At 45.1% G+C, this 20503-nt stretch overlaps 1 long non-coding RNA gene across 1 annotated transcript; it reads right to left on the reverse strand.

Moving 5' to 3' along the window:
* Positions 1–18134: 18134 nt before the first annotated feature.
* Positions 18135–20214, reverse strand: LOC138295345 (uncharacterized). The gene is made up of 7 exons (XR_011203573.1): positions 20050–20214; positions 19900–19963; positions 19752–19817; positions 19602–19665; positions 19449–19512; positions 19304–19360; positions 18135–19183 (listed from the first exon to the last, which is right to left on the reverse strand). It is a non-coding gene; the product is annotated as an uncharacterized lncRNA (long non-coding RNA).
* Between the last annotated feature and the right edge of the window lie 289 nt (positions 20215–20503).

A 20503-nucleotide genomic window follows, 5' to 3' on the forward strand; every position in this document is an offset into this window, starting at 1 on the left:
TCAATTGTCGTGAACCAGAGGGGTTTGGAGAGTTGTTCCACAGCCCAATGTGCCTCTATATTGCGGTGTCCGAGATTGGGACTAATGGTTCCTCCAGACGGTGTGTGTAAGATCTTGTGTGTTGGCTGATTGCTAGTCCTGATAAGGGGGACGAGCATATTTCTGCATTCTATTCTTGCTCTGCGCTGTGATGGACCTTTTTTGGACTCCCTTTCCCCGGCACCCCCTCACCCTCAGGCCACTTCTGTCCCAGGATATTTGGAAAACTTTGAGGGAAGGAAGGGGGAAAAAATATTGCTGCATGGAGAGTCTTGTGAAAGGCCAGGAACGTGTCGAATTTTGCCTAAATTGTGGTAATGAACTGGGACGACTGTTCGTTATGGTGAACCCCCACTACTGACTCGGCGCCATGTGGTGCTTTGCAATCTGTCACATTTTGTGTGTGTGTTGTGGAGGTCATGGGGTCTTCACTATCCCAAGAGTATGGGCTTCCACATTAGAGGACAGGTTTGCTTTGGGACTAAAAGGGGACCTCCATTTGACTGGAGGCCGCTAGCCTTCTGGGGGCGCAGTTGGGCCACATGTCATAAAAGAATTTAAGTTCCAGGCTGGGTGCTAGTGAATGGTGACCTTCTGACTTGATGACTGGATCCCGTCCCAATTGACTTGTGGGTGCGGGGACCTGGGTGCTTGCTTTTAAGCACTGGTCAGGGAGCTGCATGCTTCCCCCCCCCTTGTGAGACTGCCCTCCCCCTGGGGTGTGGACAGCTAACTCCGCCCTCAGGATCAGCAGTACAGTGGGACCCAGGCTCCAGCAGGGACCCTGATTGACAGAACACAAACAGCAGCCCTGAGCTTCCCAAATGCAAGTAAAGGCTTGAATTCCTGATGTTGTCTCGTTGGTCCTTCTTTTGAGTCTTGGTGCAGCAAAGTTTGAGGTGCGAGTGGATTGGATGCTTTGCATTGGGGTCTCTGACTTACTGTACATCTGGGTTCTGCTTTTGTGTGAAGGCATTACTTCCCCAAACAGCTACCCCCACCCCAACCGTAGTTGTGGCCGAGGTCCTTCTTGGGCTGGGTTCCTTGTCTGTGGTTGCTGTTGCCACGTGTTTGTCCAACTACCCGTCCCCTGTTGCAGTGGTGGACTGACTTCCCTGCGGCTGAGTGTAAGGTGCATTTGTGTTTCTCTGGGCTTGGTTTTGTGGAAAGGGAATTTGCAGGGACTGGCCGCGGCTTCTCGACCTCTGTCTGTGATATGCCTTTATCCAGCATCTGTCAGCCATGTGGCCAATTCTGTGGCAAAAGTAACATTCTCTAAGGTATGGCTGCTGCTAACCTCCATGGTTTCCTACCTGTAGCTAGGTTGAAACTCTCTGGGTGGAGCTCCCTTCAAAACTGGTGCCATTGCACACTTGCGGTTAACGTGGCCCCCTCAAGGGCGGTCTTTTTCACTTTATGTTGGAGCAACGTGGCCGTGTCTCTTTGGGCTTGCTCCTGTCTTTCCCGTCTAATTTCTTTTTGTGACTGTCATATGTGAGCTTGTATCTCTTGCCAGGGTTTGGTACCTACCCCCATGCTGTCCAACCCACTTTGTATTTTGGTGGGCAGCCCCCTTTTGAGGATATTTTAAAACAACCTTGGGGCCCGTATCGGTCCATGGCTGTCCTGTCTCGTCCCCATTGTGCCCTCATCCTATCCAGAAAACTGGTTATAGTCTCCCCAGGTTTCATAGTTTTTGCCATTAGCCCCCCTACATCTGGGCAGTCTGGGAACATTTCCCTAAGGGCTGTCCGTATTTGGTGCCTGTACGAACTGAATGTGGTCCTATCACGCTCAGTGTTTGTCGGTGTGATTGCTGGGATGCGAGCTCAGGCGAAAACCGTGTTAGTCTGCTCTCCAATAAGACTACTTAGCAGACTTTTGACATTGCCTTTCTCAAACTCCATGCAAGGAAAGTTGTATGCAAACCACAGAATGGCTCACAGAAGTCTCATATTCCCTGTCGCTAAGAAAGACCTCTTTCATGCCAGTGAAACATTTGTATGACAAGGGTAGCTCCCAAACCTCATGAATGTAACTATCTCCTAGCCTTTCATATCTGCCTACAGGAATGTGTTTCAAGCAGGATGTGAATTGAAGTGTTGCATTAGGCAGATTATTAACCCCATGAATTAGTCAGACTGCAGATGGTATTTCCACCACAGTAAAAAGCAACTTTTCAAATTTTTCGATGTTCAGCATAATAAAAGTTGCTTCTTTTGTAGCCATTGTTTCTTCTTGTTGCATAAAATTAAATGCGGCAAACAGGTCCTTAGCGCTGACATAATGCTATATGAAGCGACCATTTTTAATGTCTGTAGTGTCCAACCTAACTGCATAATGGACCTTAGTTGACTCTGTCCATGTTGTAAAGACAATATGTCAATTTGTACAATGTCAATTGCAGAAGAAATAATGTTGTTAAGAGTGTATATGCAGTCAGACAAGGTATTAATTCCATTATCTACAACAGCTAATGCTTTCTGTGCGTTTTCTTGATCTATATGCCTTAACCGGGCTGCGGCTTCTTGTTGTGACAGTTTCCAAATTTCGTTGTAAATTGCATATAAGAAGCACTTTCTCTGATGTCTTCTCAGGCCTAACAGAAAGTCACATAAGTCTGCGTTATTGGACAGGAGACTGAAGTGTTCTTTTATGGCATCTAGTGAGAAACCTTTTATCCATTTCTAGCATAATTTTCCTACACTGTATGTGGTCACAATACCCGAATGTTCTGATGACACACAGCGAGGGTCTATTCGCTATAAAACCCCCTGTGGAGTTTACAAAATGTGTATGACAACCATTTGTGTCCACTGGTCACAAAAACCACCCGCAAGGACGTGAAAGTGTTGTGTTAAAAGTTCCATTTCAGACCCACCCTTCAAGCTGTTTTTCTGTTGCATTAATACTTTTGCCATTTGTAAAACGTTTTGGATCATGGGATACTGGGTGCATTCAATTCTTTCATTTTTGCCAAGCTTAAACAACTTTCCGGCTGCACTGTGTTATTTAAAAATATCAATTGTAAAGGTATCAGACATGCTCTAAATAAAGCTTCCCTGCCCTGTATTTCTCAATGTTTAGGTCCCAAAACACGCTTTAAGTCAGTCAATCAACTTCATCCAATATTCATAGCCTTCTATAGCCAACCGGAAACAAAGGAATCAGAAGAAATACATTTTTTATCAGTCAACAATACACTGTGTATTTCCCCTGATGGGAATTTAAAATATTAGGATGCAGCATCTTTAACATTATGCCCAGAAAAAAATGTGAACTTGTCCATCCATGTTTTAAAACTCCCCACTGGCGGAGTACGCCAATGTTCCGACTGTGTATAATTAAAGATACTCTTTCCGGTACTTGCTCTAACAATGAAATGATGTCCATTATAACTATAACAGAACATATCATCATAATTTCCTTTTGTTTGGTAAATATCTTCTCTTTTAAGTACATTAAAGTACTGTAGCTCAGATTCCATAGAATCAACTGTTTTTACATCCAGTCATCCGAAACAACCCCAACATATGGAATTTGAAGAACCTCCGTCAGACCAAAAATATCAAAAGATGCTTAATCCCAACAGGAACTGGTTTAGCTGAAATGTTCACCAGGGACACGTCTTGGCAGACTTTGTGTGTGGTAAAATGTTGTTTTCGGACCTCATTCACCAATTCGACTGCAGAACGTTCAGGAAGGTAATGACCATGTTCAATTAGAAAAAAACTATGAGAAACTCATTCCAAAGAAGGGCAAGGACAGTTAGTAAAAGCCACCTGAGAGGAACTTCCTGGTCTGTAGTGAGAGGGATTTGGGAACTACCCAGGAAACCACTAAGTCTGCTGTGTAGGATCGGCCACACGGTGTAGTTTGACATTTTTAATGGAGACAAAGGGATTTTCTTTTGATGCAGGCAGCGGTGGTGGAATAACAGTTATGGTATTGTGTATGCTCAGGACTGGAACCAGTGCACGATATGATGGGCCAAACTCCTTTTTCACAGCAATCTTTTTTGTACTAGATCCCCAACTTTCGTAATCCAGCTAGTAGATGTTATTGGTGCATCCCTTAGTCCCAAATTGGTGGCACAGGCAGACACAGTTTCATAACGGAACTGTTTTAATTCCTGCAAGACAGTGACATGTTGAGTTTTGCCTAAAGGTGTGTGTCACCTACGTTCCACAGCCATCAAGACCTGGGACATACATGTGTGCCTCGAACTCATATGGGATATGCCCTCCCAAGGACCTTCTTGCCAGATTATTATGTGCTGTCTGGACTCCATACAGGTTAATAAGCCAAATACGAGCCATGCCTATTACTCTCGCTGTTAAGGATTGCTTTAAGTTTTGATTCTTCTGCTGTCACCCTCGCAATGGTGGGGGACGGGGTCAAGAAATGTAGATGGACCCCTAACAAAGCCAAGGTGTCCCTGAATGCCCTTGGGGCAAGAGCAGGGCCCTGGTCAGAGTGAAAAGCCGCAACTGCATATGTACCAATAAAGACTTGCAAATCTTAAATAACAGTTCAAGCTTCAGCAGACCGTTGTGGCTAGACCCATAGAAATCTGGAGCATGAGTCAACAGTGACGAAGATGTATTTGTATGCACCATGAGGTGTCAGGGGACCACAATGGTCTAGGTAAACACATAGTAGTGGTTTGTTTTAAATTAGAAGGGGTGTCTGAGGTGGTCGTTTAACATGGGACCCTTTTATTTGCCGACACCTGTCACAGCAAAGGACATATTTTTTTGTCGGTTTGTATTGACCTGGTAACCAATAGCATTTTTGCAGTAAAGAAATAGTCGCCGCCACACCTGCATGGACAGAAGCAATACAGTATAAAGCGTGGGAAATACCATCCCCCAAGTGATGGCAGTTATCCACTGCGAGAACCATTCCAAATGGCAAGCACATAGTGAGAATTCTGTGTTTATCCTGGGGTCCTGTTTGGGGAAAACTGCTTACAGAACGTTTATTTTTGGAGCTAACCAAAATAGAATTTCTTCGGTTTGGCAGGTACTTTGCCCATGATCGAATGCACCGTCGCAGGGTTAATGCCTGATGAGACTGCAATTCAGTTGTGCTGCAGCAGCATGTGCTGGGTTTGTATTTAATGTTTGCATTACAAATTGCACTAATAGGCTATCTATTGCTACAACCTCTATATATAAGTGGTGAACCTCAGCTACCTCCAAGGTGTTTGCATCAGGATGCAGTGTGTATGTGGCCAACTGAGGTCAGGTAGGACCATCATTACTCAGAGGACCTAGCCTAAAATGTAGTGTTGTATGGAATAGGGCCCCATCAAGCCAGTTCTGGTGGTCTTGAAAAGATAGAGGTATTTCTGTGTATGCACAAGTATATTAGTATTCTCTTCAAAGATGGGAAATTGACCCAAGAGTAGAACCTTTCTGTTCGATAAGCTGGATGAGCCTCAAACACAAACATCATAGCACCCTCCTGGCTGTAAGGCCATTATTTAATAAATGATTAGTGTGGGGGGGGGTCTAATATTAACTGCAATTACCACCCTTTGTGGGGTTGCCATTGTACATTTACTGGTTCAGAGATAAGGACCAATTAAGGATTAATCCTTTTAAGGTTCAAGATTGAACAACCTTTAGTCTAACATAGGTGCTACCTATCTAGCTGAGGAGGAAATCCTCAATACCAAGGACGTCTTCGTATACAGTATTGGGGTGCTTTTAGCACGTAGTGAGACAGAGATACTCAGGGAGATCTGCAATTCAGTGCCTGATCACACGTTTGTGACACTATGTCGTGTTACCTCTCATACTAAATGAAACTGCTCAATTCTTGCAGCAGCACCACTAGGCTGTGGGGAGCTAAATCCAATTCCACACCGTGTGACAACTGTCGGTCTAACCCTTCCGGCCAGCTAGCAGTACCTCACCAGCACCTTAAAGTGGAGGTGATTTGTGGCAGCCGTGCGCATGACATTTTGATTTCTCAGGGAAATCGTCATATAACAGATCTCATCCTTTTGTCTAAGTCACATTTGTCTCACACATGCAAAGCCAACTGAAGCAGGAATTGGTTTAGTTTACTTTATAGAATCAACTGCATTCTAGAGACAATGGCATGTAATGCATTGATTAGGATGATAAAACACAATAATATCAATGTAGTGACAAAGAAAGTGGAACATAAGAAAAATCCCACCATGGTGTCAGAATGCTAAGTGTTGGAATTCCTACCTATGCCACTAAAGCACGACTAGAGCGCGGCAGTGTTAGCCCTAATCTGCTAACGCAAGAACACATGTTTTTCATGAAGTGGCAAAGATTGTGATGTTCCACTTTGTTTTGAGAACAATACCGGGTTCAACCTTGAGCAGAGTACAAAACAAGAATGTCAGAGTAAGAAGAATGAAAACAGTTGCTAGGCTAAGAGTGCGTGAGATAAAACAAATAAAACATAACCACAGACTAAAGCTTCTGCTCAGAAAATAAAATAAATTGTTACTAGGCTAAAGGGCACAAGCTGTAGGCCTATAGCTAAAGCAACGTGCCCATAAAAGCTTACTAAAATGGGCTCACAACAGTGGGATTCTTCCACAGTGGTAACCAGTGGAGAATATGTTGTGTGGGTGTATAAGAACATATGACTGTTGCTGTACCTGCTGAGTGTGTGAAGAAAACTTGCCCTAGTGCTCCTCCTACTGAATATGAATGAAGCTTAGCATCCTGATAAACTTGCTAAATATGGAAAATATGCTAAATTGGTCGCCCTGGACAGGGTCAAATCTGAAAAGTCAGGCCGACCATGGAGGGTGGGTTGGATACAGGAACCAGCCTTGGCCCGCTGAAACAGTACGTTGGTTCGTGGTTGCACTGACGTCGAGAACAAGATGTGAGGAAAAAAGAAGGCAATGCATTGGCATTGATTTCGAGGATGTAGGGGATGCATTGGCTCCAACCAGCACAAAGTCTGGGATGCGTCTGGATTGGAAGTGTTGCGCTGCACATTTGGCAATGCACTGCTCTCAATCCTCACAGCAGCAGTGATGCATTGACGTCAATGGAGATGAGCCGGCCTTGCGCGGCAGAACATCGTCAATGTGTGAATTTTGGCAGCTGCAGTACTTTATGCCCACTTCCAAGGGCCTAGGACTGGATTGCCACCACTCGGCAGGTCAAGACACTCAGGTGGCAAAGCCCATGTGGTGTAGGTGATAAGTAGGAAGTCTTTTGTGTCCCTGAGACTTCAGAAGAACAGAAGGCAAGCCATCAAGCCCTTGGAGGCACTCTGGCCTGGGTTCAAGTGTTGTAGGCCCAGTCCTTCTCACCCAGGCAAGGAGGGAAGTAGGTAGCAGGACAGCACAGCAAGAAAACAGTTCTTACTGAGCAGCAGTCCAGCAGAGTACCAGTCTTTCTGCAACGCAGCAATCCTTACTGGCAGAGTATCCTCAGATCCAGAAGTGTACTGAGTTGGTAGGATCAGAAACCCAGTTCTTATACCCAGTGGTGTCTTTAAAGTGGGAGAAACTTCAAAGAAAGGTCCTCCCATCCTGCCCTGGCTCCAAACTCACTGCTGGGAGTTATGCAGTCCTTTGTGTGGGGTCAGGACAACACAGCCTATTCAGGTTTAGGTGTGAACTGTGACTAGCTCCTTCTTCCCATCCTGCCCAGGATGGCCCATCAGGATATTGATAGCTCATCAGTCACACCTGAGCTCTCTGCGTGTGGCTGTCTAGAGGGAATGAACACGCCCAGCTTCACCCCTCTTGACATGCATTATAGACAGGCTGCAGGCACACAGGGCTAAGAGCAGGAAAATGCCAACTTTCTAAAAGTGGCATTTTCAATTTCAAAATTGTAACAATAAATCCGACTTTACCATTAAAAAAGAGGCTTTATCATTACAAATCCATTGGTACTAAACTTGACAGGTCCACCCCTTCTCAATCAGGAATTGCAGCTATTTAAAATGTAATAAGAATCCCCAATGATATCCTATAGAAGGGGTAGGCCTCACAGTAGTGAAAAACGAATTTGAGAGTTTGTCACTACCAAGACATGCAAAACTTAAAAGTATATGTCCTGATTTTTAATTACAAGGCACCCTGCTCTATGGGCTACCGAGGGCCTACCTTAGGGGTGACATATGTAATAAAAGGGGAGTTTAAGGCTTAAATATCAAGTCAGCTTGGCAGCGTAATTCTGAATTCAGGCTGCAATGGAAGGCCTAGGACATCTTTAGAATTTCTACTCAAGTGGGTGGCACAATCAGTGCTGCAGGCGCACTAGTAGTAGTTCCTTCACAGGCCAGGAAATACATGTAGTGCACGTTGCTAGGCACATGTAGGTACAGTAAATGTGCCACTTAGGTATATACCAATCAAACCATGTTTTAGGTAGTGAGCATATGCACTTTAGCACTGGTCAGCAGTGGTGCAGTGCTCAGAGTCCTAAGGCCAACAAAACAAAACTAGCGAAAATGAGAAGCAAGCTGGAAAAAGCTTTGGGGGAAGATCATCCTAAGGTTGTCTGGTCTAACAGGGGCATGTACACAGGATTATGGAAACAGATGTGCCCTGCATAATTCGTGTAATAGCCAGGTATGACCCTTCGGGATTGTGCAAAGGGTCAGAATGTAGAAGTGGGAACCTATTATGTAGTAAGTCAATGCGCGACTCCCTAGTAAATCCTGTGTCAAAGACCCTTTGTAGCCACATCTGGCCAGGATGGGACATTTGTTACCCAGCAGGTGGATCTCCTGAAGGAAAAAGATGTTGGCCTCGTAGCGCTTAGCTGTCTTAAGGATAGTTCTCCATTTGAGTTTGTTTGAAAGGCCACTGACATTCCCAGTGATGGCATAGAAGTAGCCCTCAGGTGTACCTTGTCTTTGGCCAGAAGAGAAATTTGGTGCACAGTTTCATATGCATGGTGCAATGAGTTCCAAGATTCATCAAACAATGCCTTACAAAAAGAGAAAGAACATAATCAATTGTATTTAAAACACAATATTAGTATTCCATCATGCCCCACCCTATACTTCCAGAACATGAAGCACCTACCGATGCATGTGGAAGTTCTCCCAACGGGCCAGATATTCTCCAAGGAACCACACATCTTCAACTCAGAAAAACATACCCAAGAACATCTCTATTATTCATGGCTTAGGGCATACTGCAATTTAGAAGTACATAGGATCTCTGTTCAGCCTCCCCGTTGCTCCGCCAGAGCCTTGTGTATTATGTATCCACCTAGAGAGGAGGCAGGCCATGTATCAGCTCATGACTACCCTTCAGAACTCTCCTCCCTTAGACTAGATGCCAACAGAGTGATTCCCCATCCCCCCAACACCCCAAGCGTATCCAGATATCAGTACAGAGCAGCAGAAGGCAATGCTGTGTGATCCAGGGAGAGTTAAGAAACAGCCATCCTCTCATACCGGGCCCTTTGTACACATCTTCAGGGTAAACCCAGGGTGAAGAATAATTATGGCTGGTTTAGGGAGCCTCTGCTTGTGGGGAAGGGGGGCACATTATTATCTGGGGCATCAGACTATGCATCGGAGCCCGGCCCTGGATCGCTCTTTGCCCCATCCTGTCTCCTACATGCAAGGCATCTCCGTCTCTGCTCCTTAGGTTTAAGATCAGGCTGACTTCTGGAAAGTCCTTCAGCTGCCCAGTCCCATGCCACCTTTTGGGTATCAAAGAAAAATCATTTTGACTACCAGAGTACTTTCAGTTTAGCAGAACAGAGGAGACAGTAATCTAGTTGCAAACATCTCAGCTCTTGCTTTTCTGCTAGTCCATTCTGGTGTAGTCCTCAAAGATTAAGATTTTGTTAGCTTGATAGGAGATTGGTCCCTGTTTCTGGGCTCTGGCAGAATAACATCATACTCTTTGTGGTTCAGAAATCTGGCATGATAGTTGTGAGGGCCTGGTGGGGACCACAGTATGAGAGCCCTATGCTCCGTCTCCACAATGAAGCACACAAATAGGTCTTCATCCGACACCAATGACCGGATCTGCTGCAGGAGGAAATGATTAAGGAAGACACCCTCTAACCATCACAAAACCCTACCAGGTGGATGTTATTTCTTTGGGACCTACCCTCTAGATCCTCAAGCCGAATTTTATTGGAGGAGGTCAATTTGTATTCCACATCTGAGATTTCACCCTCTGCTTCTGTCAACTGCATTCCGCAGGTCCTGCCATAGAAGGATCATGTCAGAACGTATATTGCCCATCTGTGTCTCCATGACCTGGTAGGTGCTTTTGATGGCCCGCAGAATGGTCTTTGTATCAAGAGTTGTGCACCTCGCACCCACATGTCCTCTGGTCTCCTCCTTACTCATATTTGGCTCTACAGTAGGTATCCTCCTGGCACATCTGTTGCGCTTGGCCTGGTGCAACACCTTATCTTTGAGCATTTCACCACCAGTGTACAGTGGTCCAGAGACCTTGCTGTGAAGTACAGCCAAGGCATCAATATGTGGATGGCCAACCAACAGGCCCACTTCAGGTAAGCAAAGGCCCAGCAGCAAGATGTCTTCATGTGCTACCCCAAGGTGTGAAAACCACACCAACAAAGCAATGGTGGTGGAAGGGGGAGGGGGCCACTATTCCAACACTAATTACCTGAGCTCCCCAGCACCATCCACAAGGAGCGTACATGACTGTTAGAAATGGGGTCTCTAGATGGCAGTGGTTTGTACCCTGTCTAAGAAGGGAACCTCACTCTAGTCAGCTTAAGGGAGTCACACAGCTACTCACCCCCTTGGTAGCTTGGCACGAGCAGACAAGCTTATCTCAGAGGCGCACACACACACACACACACACACACACACACTCTACAAAAAGATTCCACACCAGTTCAGAAAAATATCCAATATTTATCTGAATAAAACAAGACTAAAACAACAAAAATCCAACATACACAATTAAAGATACAAATTCTCAAAGATTCTGGATCTCATTACGACTTTGGCAGTCTTTTCTCAAGACCGCCAAAGCTGCGACTGCCAGGAGTGGCGGTCTTCAGACCACCATATTACGAGTGCTGAGGGATTTTTGCCAGAAATCAGGCAGAAATCCGTCAGTAGTCATGCTGGCGGTCGGTGCTGAGGAGCGGTCCCACCGCCGGCACTGCCACACCAAATGGACACTGCACGCCATATTACGACCAGTAATTCGGCGTGGCGGTGTCCTGATGGCGGGGTGCTGCTCGCAGTGGAAGCGCGGGGACCCGCCCCCTCCCGGATGACCTCCTTGATGGACGGGTTAAGTTGATCGTCCGACGGGGAGGGGGTGTTGAGTGTGTGTGTGTGTGTGTGGTGTCTGGGTGTGGGTTTGACGCAAGAGGAGGGGGGTATTGAATGCATGTGTGTGTGTGTTTGAATGCATGGGTGAGTGGGGATGCGTGTACGCATTGTGGAGTAGAAGTGTATGCATGCATGCCGTGGTGTATGTGTGGGTGTGAATGGGCATGTATGTCGAGTTTGTGTGGGTGTGTGTGTGCGTGTAGGAGTGTTTGGGTGCATGCGTGGAGATATGTTGATGTGTGTGTGAGTGTGTCCCAGCAACAGGAATGCTTATTCCTGTCGCCAGGATGCAAGACCGCCAGCATTTTGCTGGTGGTGCAACCGCCAGGAAAATGTTGGCGGTCTCTGGACTCATAATACCGCTGGCGGTATTGCAGGGTCCGCTGTGCTGGAGATGCTCACCACTAGCACAGCTGACCGCAGAAAAGCAGTGGAACGGGTGGGGATTCACCAGTTCCTTACTGCTAGAAAGGGGAGGTGAGGTTTGGGTCCTTGCGGTTGCAGGGAAGATGATGTGGCGTCAGTTCCTTATTACACTGTGGGGTCGATGAATCCAGCTGATGTGAGGTGCCAACTTTGTGGTGTTGCAATCACACCATAGGTGCTGTGGCAGAGTCAGAGGCGGGTGCAATGGGTGTCGGTAACAAGGCCCTCAGGACTTAGGCTGTGGCAGGACTTCAGAGGCACTGCGGCAGCATCGGGCCAGCGATGTCGGTTGCAGTCATTGTACTCAGCGGGGACCATGACTCCGGTGCAGGCAATGCCACGGAGTCAGACAGTGGCACAGGTGCCGGAGTCGCTCTGCTTGGTTTCTTAATGGTTGCACCAGAACTCACTCCCAAGGGCCCAGGAGCTGTATTTGGCACCACTTGGCAAGTCAGGACTCCCAGCAAAAGAGCCCAGGTGCTGGCAGATTAAGTCTTCGATGTCCCTAAGGGTTCTTAACAGGAGGCAAGCTCAGTCCAAGCTCTTGGAGAACCTTTGGAAGCAGGATGTAGAAAGAAAAGCCTAGTCCTTTCACTCCCAGGACAGAAACAGCACGCAGCAAGCAGCAGGCCTGCACAGCAAAGCAAAAGGCAGAGTGGAAGTCCCTCCAACAGCATCCAGCTCTTCTTGGCAGAATGTCCTCAGGCCAGAAGGATTCTAATTTTGTGGAGTCAGTGGTCCAATACTTACACTCCTTTCTGACTTTAAAGAAGGCACACTTCAAAGAAAAGTCTTTGTATTGCGCAAAACTCTGCCTTACCTACCCTGGCCCCAGACACACTCCAGGGGGTTGGAGACTGCTTTAGGTAAGGACAGGCACAGCCCTAGTCAGGTACAACTGTCAGCTCCTCTCACCACTCTAGCACAGGCAGACCCATCAGGATCTGCAAGGCACACCGCAGCTTCCTTTTAGTGACTGTCTAGAGCCGTGGTACTCAAAGTACGGCCCGCGGGCCGCTGGCGGCCCCACGGACCTACCTTGGCGGCCCGCGGACACGTCCGACAAACGCCATATGAGAATGGCCGCCGTACATAAACATAGAAGAGGGCCGCGGGAGCATGCGCAATAGTGGCTTCTTTGCGCATGCTCCCGCGGCCCTCCTCTATGTTTATGTATGGCCGCCATTATCTTATAGCGTTTCCATGACGATCCTGGCTAGTGGCCTATAAGCATCCTCCCCTCCCCTCCCCCCCCCCGCTGTCACTTCAGTGCGGCCCTCGGCCGCAAACCATACTGCAATTTAGGCCCCCGAGAAAAAGTTTGTGAGTACCCATGGTCTAGAGTAAATTCCCAAACAACCCAACTGTCATCCTGACCCAGATGTGTATTCCACAGACAGGCAGAGGCACAGAATGGTTGAGCAAGAAAATGCCATCCTTCTGAAAGTGGCATTTTCAAACCAACACCTTTTGGTGAAGTTGGTGTTTAAATTGTATTTTTAAATTATGAGTTCAGAGATCTAAACTCCATATTCAAGACATGGCAAAAGTCTCCATAATGCCTGCCATTGCAAAGATCTTTTCATTATCAGCTTTATTTTGGTAATAAAAATACATCAGCGTCATCTCGTGGCCTTTGATAAACACTACACAGACCTTACCTAGCAGAGTGAGAAACTGGAATAAGAATGTTTTGTCGCATTTCAGAAGACGTTTCTTCTGCGTGACAATCGCAGGCATTGCGGTAATGCAGGAAAATGACCGGATATGCGTTATTGTAATTTGGCTGGTTCTTGATGCACCAGATCAAGCATTTATGCTCAGTTGCCTTGGCTGACTTTGGGGTGGACTGCCAAAAGCTACTCTTGTGACGCGCCTTTGGACACGCCTCTAAATCCTTCACTTTGTGGTAATACTCACTGAGTCAGTGGGCTCACCCTCCTCTCCGTCAGCTTGAAACTGAGGCCTTCTTGCTCAGCCATTGCTGACCATCTTGGTCGTGTTTCTTAAAGTGTGAAGAAGTGCAATGCAGTCATCCGACTGAACTCCTCTCCCCAGATTGAGTTTGAGAGTGCACCTATTCTCCTTCAAGCAGTCATTTCTACCAGTAGCAGAGAAGGCTGTAGTTCTTATTAGCTAAATACCATTGATAAATGTTAAATAAGGACATTGGACGCGGAGATGCCAGAATCAAGGTTTATTAAAACTACCACAGCTTTCCTCCGAATACCCAGCTCTTTCTAGCAACTGTCCTCCCCCTTCAGTTCAAAGTCAACATTATAACTGCAGAACAACATTGTAACAACAGAAAGGCTAGAAATAAATACTATTTAATATCATATACAACCATGACTCACTCAAACAATCATGACACTTTGCAATGGGGCAGGTGCTAACGTGCTTGTTCACAATAGGGAAAGAGCTCTTGAGCAGATCACAGCAGCCTGCAGTGCTCTACCAAAATAGTAATAAAAATAAACCATTTAATTAAAAAAAACTTTGGAAAACAAATGTTATATATAAGGTGTTGTAGACTCAGCAACAGGTATGCCTTTGCAGAGGTAGTGTGCGAATGACATTGAAACCAGTCATCCTGTGCAAGCTCACCCCAGTCTCCAAGTTTTAAATGCTGGGGTACTATGAATGTTCAAACGTATATCAAAATCTAGCTCAACGCCAATAAGTAATATGCACTGCACAATAGGCTACCCAGGTTTACAGCAAAATGTGAAATAATCAATCAACGCAAAAAAACAAAAACAAAAAACGAACAAAAAACAAGGTATTCAATGGCCAACCAGGACATAAATAACATTTGGACTGCCAGAAAATTGCATTTTACCCCAGTAAGTTTGTGCAAATGTCTGTGAGAAAAATAATACCTTCTATTTTACCATTTGTATAGTGCTTACTACCTCGATTTGTGGTGCTCAAGTACTTACTCCCTAGGATACCAAGCTACACCATTTAGATTGTGTGGTAGGGAGGGTAATGTTTTCTTGTTGAACCTATGTGAGAAGTGTATTGGTGTTGTGCATGATGACCACTAAGACAGAGTTATGGGACACAGCACCTGGCAGTGTAATGGTTGGGGCATGTAAGAGACAGGTGCTCAAAGTATAATTGTAAAAAGTCTAAAACATACAGGCAGCTACACAGTAACAGCTTAGTCAAATCTATAAGGGCAGCAGGATTCTATGCTGTGTGAATACTAGAAAATAAATCAGAGAAGGCCCAGTAATCCAAATGGCAATATCTACGAAGCAGAGATGCTGTTGAAGATGGAAAAGGGTGCTAAAAGGCAAGAATCAGAATTGATATAAGCAGCATTTGGGTGCAGTTTCATTTTATTATTTGTAAAGGTAGGGATACTGCTTACTTCTGGTCAATTTCATGCAATAAAGGAGGAAGTGTAAGAGCAATGAAGGTTGTGCAACCGGACCACAAACTACCCAAATCTTAAAAGCTAAGGATTCCACTTCAGGGGTGTGGAATTTACTAAGATATCTACTTGTCCATGTGACAAGTTGCTTCACAAAACTATTTGTCCTGTGGAAAAAAATGACTAGTACCTTTGGTGCCATGTTGTGTAGTGACAAATTATGGCAGCAATCTCATTATATAAGAAGTCTGATGATAACCTCTGATTCTGCCAGGGCTAATACTGTAGTAGAGCTTGAATACTAGCAATTTTGCCACCTTTCTGCAGATCAACATACTGAGGCTGGACGTAGCAGTAAACAATTGTTCTAGGGTTGCAATGCCCTTTTGAATCTGTGTAAACCTACTAACTTGCATATTTTAAGGGTTTTCACCAGCTTTTTACTAATCTTTTTCCATACTGAGAAAGGCTGGAAATTTACTCCTGACAAGGGTAGAAGTAAAACTTATTTCAGGTTTGGAAAATAATTGGCTGGAAAGAAAGTGAACTTGTAAACAGTCAACAGATTTTCACGTGAGCAAATCTACACATGCATATTTGTTTGTACTAAAATACAGTTCACAAATATTTTCTAGGAATAAGATTTCTTAATCTACTTGTGTAAATTCTTGAGAGTTCATGGTATATGTAAATCTGCACTAATACTGTTTTGTGACTTTTTTTTTTTTTTAAAGAATTGAGTCCATAATTAGGTCTGACGTTTTAACGAAGACCTTTTGTTTCTATAAAAATTTTCCCTCTCTCTATCCATCTGTCAGCTGAGCTGGCTTTAATGTGAGTGACAGCAATCTGCTCTTTCCCAAAGAGCATATCGGCACATAAAGTAGTTTTGTTGAGTGTCAGGAACTACTGTGGCAATATGTGCTTTTTGAGATAAAAAGAAATATTGTTGCTTTCTGCCAATGTTTGTTACACTGGTGAGGGCCTGGCAGCTCCCACAACAATAAAGTTTTACCAAAGCCATGTCAAATATGACACGCACTGACAAAACCTAAAGACTGACCACCAATGTCAGACCTGCTGGCTTTGCCAATGCTTGTTTAATTTCATGTTTCCCATGATCTTGTTGTAACTGGTTACACTGATTTTCCATTGTGAATATTTTTGGGAAATACTAGCATGCATCACACATTTTACTAAATGATGCTTCAAAGAAATGGTATCTAAAATTTCACAGTAATTTAGCAAAACATTTTTTTAGTAGTTGCATTTTTTGGTGAATATTTTATTTTTAAAGCACAGAATCATTAATCTTGCTTTCAAGCTTATGCAATATCTGTATCCAATCAAAGAGCGTTCTGCGAGCAATATACCTAGCCTCCTATGGTTACATTTTCCAAAGGTGTGTACACATTTTTAGGGTTGAACCTGAAATCGCATGCGCTAGAGCATGAGTATTATTAGTGAGATGCTGTTGTAGTTAGAAAAGGACTGGGAGCCCGCCTGTTGTTCACCATTTGTTGGCTTGTGTGGCACGCTTCTTCACAGCCTTATAATTCGTCACTGCATGCCTGGAATAATTTCCGTTCCTCTGTGTGGAGCAGGGACCAAGCACTGATTGTTTCAACCTAATTAGACCGCTCGCTGCTTACAACGTGACTGAGGTACTATTTTCTTTTTTTAACTTCCAGTGCCCTGCAAACAGAAGGCGCGTGACTGGCAAAATCGTGCTCAGCAGGACAAAATTGTAAAGTTGTATTTTCTACAGTTAACTTTTTTATTTTGTTTGTAAACTCTTCTTTTCTCACTTGGCACTTATGTTCTGTTATTGGTCGTGAGTGCTGTTCTCAAAGATAACTTATCTTGTTCTAAATATTGCAAAGCAAAATTGTATCTTTCCTATGTGTAATTTTCAAAATTTTACTTTAACACATGATTGTGCAGTATTCCCCAATCCACCCCACTCCAATCCAATCCGCCCCACTCCAATCAAAACCTCTCACTCCAATCCACTCCAGTCCACCACACTCTAATCCTCCCAACCCACCAAACTCTATTCTGCCCCACTTCAATCCAAAACAATCTGCACCACTCCAATAAAAAAAAACAATAGAAATTAAATAAAATAACGCCCCACTCCAATACAGCAATCCAAAACAATCTACCCCAATCCAAAACAATATGTCTAACCACAATCCACAACAATCTGCTCCGCTCCAATCCAAAACAATCTCCCCACTCCAACCTCTCCCACTCCAGTCCAAAGCAATCTGCCCCACTCCAACCCAAAACAATGTGCCCCACTTCTATCTGCCCTACTCCAATCCAAAACAATCTGCCCTACTCCAGTCCAATCCACCACACTCATCTAATCCACAACACTCCAATACTCCCAACCCAACCAATCAAATCTGCCCCTTTCAATCTAAAACAAGTTGCCTCACTCAAATTCATCAATCCAGAACAATCCGCTCAACTCCAACTTGCCCCACTCCTATCCAAAACAACCTGCCCTACGCCAACCTGCTGCATTCCAATCCACAACAATATGCCCTACTCCAATCTGCCCCACTCAAATCCCCCCACTTCAATCCAATTCACCCCACTCCAATCCAATCCACCCAATCCACCCCACTGGAATCTGCCTACTCCATTCCAAAACAGTCTGCCCCACTGCAATCCAAAACAATCTGCCTACTCCAATCTGTCCCAGTACAAACCAAACAGTCTGCCCCACTGCAATCCAAAACAATCTGCCTACTCCAATCTGTCCCAGTACAAACCAAACAGTCTGCCCCACTGCAATCCAAAACAATCTGCCTACTCCAATCTGTCCCAGTACAAACCAAACAGTCCGCCCCACTGCAATCCAAAACAATCTGCCTACTCCAATCTGTCCCAGTACAAACCACACAGTCCGCCCCACTCCAGCTCAAACACAGTCCGCCCCACTCCAGCTCAAACACAGTCCGCCCCACTCCAGCTCAAACACAGTCCGCCCCACTCCAGCTCAAACACAGTCCGCCCCACTCCAGCTCAAACACAGTCCGCCCCACTACTTGAGGCTCTCTTGTGACTGAACCGGGGGAAGGCAATTGGTGGCGTTGGTGCAGCCCTGACCACACACCTGATATGGGGAGAGACAAGGCAGGCAAGCAGCCTCCGGTATCGCAGCAGCGTATAGACCAATTTACTAGGCAAGGATCTTCTCAGACGGTGGGAGAGCCAGAGATTACAGCAGCAGAGGGAGTGAGCTTGATTCTTCGAGCTATCCAGACCTCGCAACTAGCCGTGGAAGCCAAGGTCGGTGAAGTGAAGGAAGACGTGGGCCTCTTGCGACAGGACTTGCGAAAGACGGTAGGCCGCATCAAGGAGGTCAAGGACCAAGTCTCCCTGCTTGAGGACGAGAGTGCAGACCTTAAAATCAAGGTTGCCCAACTGCAGACCCGTACCGGCGAACTGCACCACAGAGCAGAAGATGCCGAAAATCGCTCCAGACGCAATAACCTGTGATTTGTGGGTTTCCCGTAAGGTATGGAAACAAGCTCCGCGATTGAATTCCTGGAGCGTTGGATTGGATAGTGGGTCCCGGAACAGCGTCTCTCCCCGTAGTTTGCCATAGAGCGTGCCCACAGAGCTTTGGCACCGTGGCCGCCGCCGGGTGGGCCCCGGCGGCCGATGATAGAAAGATTCCTCAACTTCAAGGACCGGGATGTAGTCCTTCGAGAGGCTAGGGCCTAGCCGGACCTCCGGTGGGACAATCATAGGATCCTGATATTCCCAGTAGAAAAGTCCCTCGCCATCTTTGCTTCTGAACATACTTCTGGATTGTATAGCAATAGCTCTCCCAATTGTACACGAATCCTGCTTCATGACTTCTGTGTCTCAGTCTCCACAATTTATTTCAGCCATCCTTCTTTGAACACAAGGCAGCATTTCTTCCTTTGTTGTGAAGCACTGCTCTCTGCAGAAGTCACAGCTTTGCACTTGAACATTTCGGTGGCAATCAGTCGGAGCCTACTATGCCAGAGCCTGCAAAAAAAAAAGGAACATTTTTTAAAGTGAGGAACATTAAAGTTGGTTCTTATGCTACTGAATGCAGTCTACCAGACAAGTCTGAGCTATCTCTTGGAAAATCTAGCAAGTAATTACCTGGGCCTTTCTGTTTGTTCTTACGCCTGCCTGTAGATGTAACACTGTCTGAGATGTCTGCAATAGAAGAAAAAAATAGGTGACGGCACATGCTTATGTTCCAATGTTTCAGATGTACTACAAGGAAAAATGACTAAGTAATTACCTGGTCTTTCTGCTTGTAGTCACTTCTGCCTTTTCTAATCTATGATTAGCACTGTGTAAGAAGCCTGCAAAAGAACAAAACAAAGGGGTTAAAGAATGTTCTTATATTATAATGTACTGGGTGTATCACTAGTGAAATCTACCAAATAATTACCTTGTCTTTCTGCTTCTACTCACATGTGCTTTTTGTGATCTATGAGTAGTACTGTCGGAGATGCCTGCAAGAGAAGAAAAGGTGAATAAAGTAGGTTGTCATATTCCACTGTACTAGGTGCACCACAATGAAAATCTGCAAAATTATTACCTTGTCTTTCTTATTCTACTCACGTGTGCCTGTTCAAATGTATGTGTGGCAGGGTCTAAGATGCCTCTAAAAGAGGAAAAAATTATTAAAGCACCTGATCATTTCAATGTCTCAGTTGCACCATAAGGAAAAACTAGCAAATAATAACCTGCTCTTTCTGCTGCTACTCCCGTCTGCCAGTCCTCATCTATGAGCAGTGCTGTCTGAGATGTCTGCAAAAAAAGAAAAGATGGTTAACAGTTGGTTACAGCATGTTGCCATATTATAATGTGCCATGTGAGCAACATGGGGGACCTACCAAATAATTTCCTGGTCCTTATGTTCTACGCATGTCTGCCCATTCAAATCTATAACTTGATTGGTCCAATAAACCTGTAATAAAAACAAAAGGTGTGGATCATGAACGTGATTCAACGAGAGACCCTTAATCCCACCTGGAATGTCTATAGAATTACCTTGTCTTCCTTGGTACTCACGACTGCCTGTTCAAATTTAGATGTTGACCGTCTGCAGTTGGAAAGAAGATATTTAGCAAAGGTTATAAGAGTTACAAAACCATTATGCTTGACAGTTCCAGAGCAATAAAATGTTACCTGGAGTTTCAGTTTAGACGAACTCTGATTCCATATTGTCAACTGTTTAGAAACCTACATCAAGCATTAGACCTTTGTTGATGCAGCCTTTACATGCCTCAAGTTATCTGCTCGTCCACTCGTTATGACTAATCGGATTTTATAAGTGTGAGCTACCCA

This window comes from Pleurodeles waltl, chromosome 1_2 (genome assembly GCF_031143425.1).
Source record: "Pleurodeles waltl isolate 20211129_DDA chromosome 1_2, aPleWal1.hap1.20221129, whole genome shotgun sequence".
Taxonomy (NCBI): Eukaryota; Metazoa; Chordata; class Amphibia; order Caudata; family Salamandridae; genus Pleurodeles; species Pleurodeles waltl.